This window comes from Sciurus carolinensis, unplaced genomic scaffold, assembly GCF_902686445.1.
Source record: "Sciurus carolinensis unplaced genomic scaffold, mSciCar1.2, whole genome shotgun sequence".
NCBI classification, from domain to species: Eukaryota; Metazoa; Chordata; class Mammalia; order Rodentia; family Sciuridae; genus Sciurus; species Sciurus carolinensis.
Genome location: NW_025920196.1, coordinates 295,388 through 302,461, shown reverse-complemented (window position 1 = coordinate 302,461; position 7,074 = coordinate 295,388).

The following is a 7,074-nucleotide window of genomic DNA, read 5'->3' as shown; positions in this document are numbered from 1 at the left end:
GAGAGATATTTTATTTATTGATTTCCTTTACTGTGATTAAAACTTCTGTGTTTTGTGCATATAGTATGTGTTTTAAATTTTTATGTGGTTTAGATGTTCAAAGTAATGAATTAAAATTTTCTTTTTGAAACTCAAGCAATAATTACATTTTTTAATCAAAGGGAACAAAGAATGTGAGAATGTAAAAATTAATGTTTATGTCCAAATTCTCAGTAAAAAGTATTTGTTTATGTGTAGCCCACAAAGCATTTTTTTTATGTAACAAATGCAGTAATAAGAATGAGCAATCTAGTTTTTTTTCAAGATGGCGGACTAGAGGGCAGCTGCATTTCATGTTGCTCCAGTATGCAAGATTCAAAAGAGGAGATAGTGAGAGACTTGGGACCAACTCAAAGCCACAGGGTGAGACTCTCCTGTTGGGGAGGCGTCACAGATGGGGCGGTAGCCCCAGAATGCAGGGAACTTTGTGAAGTAGAGTTGCTCAGCAAGACACCCCTTCCCCCGCTGGAGCGGTAAACACGGACAACTGGGATCATTGTAGAGGAGGTGGCTCAGCACAGCGCTTGGACTTGGAGCGACCACTGGGGCTCTGGGTGGCTGCCTGAGGAGGAGCTGCGTGGCGACATTTTTGGACTCAGAGCAATCACTTCTGAACACTGGGGGGTTGCCCCGAGGAAGAGGAGAAGTGCGGCGGGTTGCTTGATCTAGGAGTGCCTGCATCAGAGCCACAGGCGGTTGCCAGAGGAGGAGGCGAGTGGTGAGTTGATTGGACTCAAAGTGACTGCTCCTGAACACCGGTGGCCTGCCTGGAGGAGGAGCGCAGTGGGTCACTTGGTCTCGGAGCCACTCGCTCCTGAACACCCGAGGGGCTACCCCGAGGAGGAGGAGGAGGAGGAACAGGGTGGGTCACTTGGACTCGGAATGACTGCCTAGGGCTACGGGCAGTTGGTGAGAAGAGGAGACGTGAAGTGAGTTGCTTGGACTCCTAGTGACTGCGTCAGAACACCGGGCGGCTGTCCAGAGGAGGAGCTGTGTGGCGGGTCTCTGGGTCTCAGAGCTATTGTACGGGGCTCCAGGTGGTGACTCAGAGGAGGGGCCGCATAGCCAGGTGATTAGGTACAGAGCAGGGTCCCAGGAGCTAGGCGGCTTCTTGATGGAAGAGCCACACAGAGACACGCCTAGGGGCGGAGCGAAGTTTCCAGGACTGCAGGCAGGTTCTCTGAGGAGAGGCAGACTAAGGAGACTCACCTGCAAAGGGTGAGGCTCCCAGGCCCAGGAGGTAAGTATGGGCCCCTAGGAACGTTGCAGAGGAAGACAGCCCAGTCCAGGTGGTAGTTGTAGATTGAGGGAAACTTCTAGGAAGGGAACTGACCAGAGAGACCTCCCCATGGGGTGAGTCTTCCCTGCTGGGTGAGGTTTTCCCACAGGGATGGTAAAACCAGGCACAAACAGGCCTTGCCTCAGCCTGCAGCCTAGTTCCCCTTTGGATGACCATTGGTCAACAAGTGGAGGCACCTCTGGCCACTAGCAGGGAATATACGCCACCTTAGGATCACCACCCCTAGAGAGGCAGCTTCTTCGTGGAGCTCCGCATGATCAACTTCCTCAAAGACTTCAGGCTACTGAAGGATAAGAGAGGATATACTAGCAATCTTCAGGGACATTATAAGTCGATAGAGGAAATCTGCAATATCTTAATGACCGACTGATTCCTGAACATTATGAGAAAACAAGAGAAGAAAATGCCCTAAACAAATCTAGATGTTACATCAATAAAATCCAGCCACAGCATGGCAGAAGAAATGACAGAAAGGGAGTTCAGAATGTACATAATTAAAATGATCAGGGAAGCAAATGATGAGATTAAAGAGCAAATGCAGGCATTGAATGATCGCACCAATCGACAGTTAAAAGAGCAAATACAGGAAACAAAAGATCATTTCAATAAAGAGTTAGAGATATTGAAAAAAAAAACAAACATAAATCCTTGAAATGAAGGAAACAATAAACCAAATTAAGAACTCCATAGAAAGCATAACCAATAGGATAGAACATCTGGAAGACAGAACTTCAGATATTGAAGACAAAATATTTAACCTCGAAAACAAAGTCGAACAAACAGAGAAGATGGTAAGAAATCATGAACAGAATCTCCAAGAACTATGGGATATCATGAAAAGGCCAAATTTGAGAATTATTGGGATTGAGGAAGGCTTAGAGAAACAAACCAAAGGAATGAACAATCTATTCAATGAAATAATATCAGAAAATTTCCCAAATCTGAAGAATGAAATTGAAAATCAAGTTCAAGAGGCTTATAGGACTCCAAAAACACAAAATTACAACAGACCCACACCAAGACACATTATAATGAAAATACCTAACTTACAAAATAAAGACAAAATTTTAAAGACTGTGAGAGAAAAGAACCAAATTACATTTAGGGGGAAACCAATACAGATATCAACAGATTTTTCAATCCAGACCCTAAAAGCTAGAAGGGCCTGGAACAACATTTTTCAAGCTCTGAAAGAAAATGGATGCCAACCAAGAATCTTAAACCCAGCAAAACTTACCTTCAAATTTGACGATGAAATAAAATCATTCCATGATAAACAAAAGCTAAAAGAATTTACAAAAAGAAAGCCAGCATTATAGAATATTCTCAGCAAAATATTTCATGAGGAAGAGATAAAAAACAAAGAAGCAAATCAGCAAAGGGAGGAATTATCCTAAAGGAACTGTCAAATAAAGGAGGAACCAAGTTGTGTCAAAAAATAAATAGATAAATAAATTTTTAAATATGAACCAAATGACCGGGAATACAAATCATATCTCAATAATAACTGAATGGAGCAAAGATTTACAAATGTAAAACACAGCTTTATAAATGTAAAACAGAGCTTTATAAATGTAAAACAAGAGCTCTCTGAGTTCAGGCCAGGAGGAGTGCACCGATGCTAATTATGCAAATTAGGTAACCCTAAGCTGTAAGACTAGATAAAGTACTAGCTGTGTGTGGTAGATAAGATATGCCCTGTGTGAAACATATAAAAACCCTGGATTGTAACCCTGCTTGGGGCTATACTTGCTCCGCGGCCGTCTGCGCACGGTCACGGTCAGGTCGTTAAGCTGGCTGGCGTGCCCCCCTGTGTGTGAGAGCATCATAAAATAAACCATTCGTTGGTTTGCCATCTCCGTGTGATCGTGTCCTCAATTCCGTACGTCTCGTCGTCCTCTGATTGGCAACTCAGAGAAGTCTAGCTGCCCTTCAAGACAAAGAAGCGTTGCGGTGCTGCTCGCTTCAGCTGGCGTAGTCGGCAGAATCCCTGAACGAACATCGCGGGTCCGTGGATTGGTAAGAAAATCCCTTAGCCTTAACAGAATATATCTCCCACAGGCCAGTCAGCATATATATATATAAATATAATAATACATATATAGTTATATTTATTATCTTGAGTTGATTTACACCCATATTCATATATGTTTATTTAATATTTAAACTGAGGCACTTGGCTAACTGAGGTCAGTCTCTAATACCTCTGAAACTCCAAAAGGCACGACCGGGGAAACCTGGTTTAAGACCGGCATTGGTCAGCGAACCTTGACTGAAACTCCAAAAGGCACGACCGGGGAAACCTGGTTTAAGACCGGCATTGGTCAGCGAACCTTGACTGAAACTCCGAAAGGCACGACCGGATGCGTCTGGTTTAAGACCGGCATGGGGGCGTGACACCCGCGCTTCCCACGGTAGCGGACGTCAAGGGGAGTCTGGCAAAGGTAGCGGACGTCAAGGGGAGTCTGGCAAAGGTAGCGGATGAGGGGAGACACACGACCCTAACCGCCAAGTGCACAGTAAATTCTGCTCCAATTCATTTACCTCTAGCCTCAAACAAGTCAACTCAGATAATAATTACAGTAATTATAGCATTAATATCATAATATGATAAGGGACTGGCTTATAAGTAAATATTGCTTCGAGCTAGACAGTTTGTACAAGGGTACCCAGAACGACTCAATCCTTCAGTGGAGAATTAGAATTCTTAAGGTGCGCACCTTGGCAAAATTAATAAGGCTACTCCACTAAGTAGTAAATGAATATGGCCATGGCAAATCTTATTTCAGCGTTTAAGAGATTAAAAATTAAGGAGGATCCTGCAGGTCTCAAACCCCAATCACCTTGGAGAAATAGCGAACGCATAGTCCAAGGGAAGTTTGCTAAGTATAAGAAAGGTACAGACGTTCAAATCCCGTTGAGCAATCCGGAGAACGTCGAGCCTATCTTGGCTCGAGCAGATAAAAAGGAAATCCCAGGGATATTAATGAAAGTAATAGATGACATTCACCAAGACAGAATGAGAGGCAAACGCCTAGTAAAAGAAGCAATACAAAACGCCAGATCCCCCGCTATAGTTAACCAGTTATCAAAATTTGCAGACCCAGTGAGCGTAACTAAAACTAACACACCAGCCAGAGGATGGAATGATAAGTCAGAAGTAGTAGAAACTAGAGAATTGAACAGACAAGAATTAGCTCAGGCAAGGATAGATTATAGGCAAGGAAATATGTCCGACGCAGATTATATGGTTCACTTATATCAAGGAGGAGCACGATCCCTCCATTTGAATAATGAAGAATTAGGTCAATTGGCTTTAACACCAGAAAATCCTAATTTGCATGATGCCTTACAAGTAGTACAGGAAAGTGTAATAGGCACCTTTTCATTATGGACGTGGATGTGCATGGCATGGAGGCATGCCTTCCCTATTATAGATTTAGAGCAGTTTCAGGATAAGGTGAGATGGCAAACACCAGAGGAAGGTCTAAAAATGGTTAAGAAAATAGGCACATTACTATGTATTTATGATGATCACGCAGACCATCCTCTCCGCCATCCCTTAAATAAAACCCTTAAAAGGCTAATTCTCAGAGGAGCCCCTCCCACTTTGCAGTTTTCTTTACAAACGGCCATGTCCACCTATAACTCACTCTCAGATGTATATCAATTCCTAAAGGATTGCAGGGAATTGCAACAGAAACCGAAGCTAACGTTCCAGGTCTCTCAGAGACTCCCCCGCCCCCTTACTCGAGTGGAATCACGGGCCTGATCAACCCGTTGGAATCCATTCCGTCGTATTCAACCTAATAGAACCTCAGGGCGACAGGGAAACTTTCTGCAAAATAGATATAGAACACCCACAACACAGCAACCTTTTTCTGAGATCCGTAGAGCAAAAAACGGACTAGGGGTCCAGCGTTCTGGCCAAACCTGGCACCCCAAGCTCGTTTCAGGCCGTTTCAGGGGCCAAAATCAAAGCCCACCTCGTCCCAATTTACCTCCAATCGTAAGAACATCACACCCCCAACCCAGAAGCAATTACAGGATAAACAATCAGCGGTGGAACTTACAAAACAGATTACAACCTTCTCGTTCCACACAAGTAAATTATCGATCCTAGAACCAGATAACAGACCTCACATTTTTGTGACCGGTGATTGTAATGGCACCACTTTTAGTGCCTCCTTTTTAATTGATACAGGCAGCCAAGTAACCATAATTGATCATTCATTGATCCCAGCTGCCAAACCCACGTCACAAATCTTGATTCAAGGGATCTCTGGTAATCCCATCCATGCGAATGTGGTATTTGTTAATCTTTATTGCTATGATATCCAAATTCAGTGTGAAGCACTTACATTCGCTGCTCCTGCTAACATTTTAGGTATGGACACCCTACCTCTATTTTTTGGGGACTATTTACCCCTAAAAAAACTCAAGTGCTTTTCTTCCACTATAATGCCAGCAGTGGCTATTAACCCCATTACTTTACCATCCATACCACCCTCTTTTACACCCCAATACCCTCTAAAGGGTGGACATGAAGAAATTACCAACACACTTAATACTTTGTTGGATAAAGGGATTATTGAGCGCACTACCTCTTTTAACTATAACAGCCCCATCTGGCCTGTAAGGAAACCTAATGGTTCTTGGAGATTCACTGTTGACTATCGGCAGATTAATAAACTTTCCCCTGCCATGCCTGGTCAGTTACCCGATGTTGAATCTATTTTTAATTCCATCAGGGAATATGTCCCAACATTTTTCGTTACTATTGACCTCTCTGACATGTTCTTCGCCATTCCATTGGCGGAAGAATCCCGGGATATTACCACGTTCACGTGGAATGCCCAACAGTATCGTTTTACTAGGTTACCTCAGGGCTACAAAAATAGTCCCATCATTGCTCATAATGCCCTCCAAACTTGTTTACCTTGGTCGTCCCTTCATCCAGACATCAAACTTTTCTCCTATGTGGATGACCTTTTGCTTTGTGCTCATTCAGAGCAGTCAGCAGCTCAGGCCAAAGACATTGTTATCTCGGCATTACAGAATGCAGGATGGTCTGTGAACCCAGATAAAGTTCACGGACCAGCCACCCAAGTGAAGTTCTTAGGTGTACTTTGGTCCACCGAAGGCCCTACTGTGCCCTCGCCAGTCTTGGATAAGTTACTTAACTTACCCCCTCCTAAATCCAAAACAGAAGCGCAACATCTTATTGGCATGTTTGGTTATTGGAGAAATCACATTCCTTTCTTGCAACTTCTTCTGGCACCTATATATAAAGTTACCCGAAAAGCTTCTGATTTCTTGTGGGATATTCCCCAAGTAACTGCTTTTTCCCAAGCTAAAGAGTATATTCAATTATACTCTAAACTCTTCATCCCTCAACCTGGAGATGTTCTTGTTATTGACCTTTTCTTTTTAAATGGTTATGGAACCTGGGGCATTTTTGCTAAGTCTGAAGGCACTTCAAGACCTGTAGGCTTCTATTGCAAACGTTTCCCCTATTCTTCTAATAAATATTCTTTATTTGAAAAGTATGTGTGGACACTTATGACCGCACTACAACATTTTACTTTTGACCTTCACAGACGTGAATTCCTGATTAGGACCCCAGTTGCCCTACTGGATTGGATTAAAATGCCTGATGAGTCCCTCAAAGGACTCCCTATGGAACCTAAGGTCCTTACTTGGAAATGGTTCCTCCAAAATTTGATCTCTCAAGG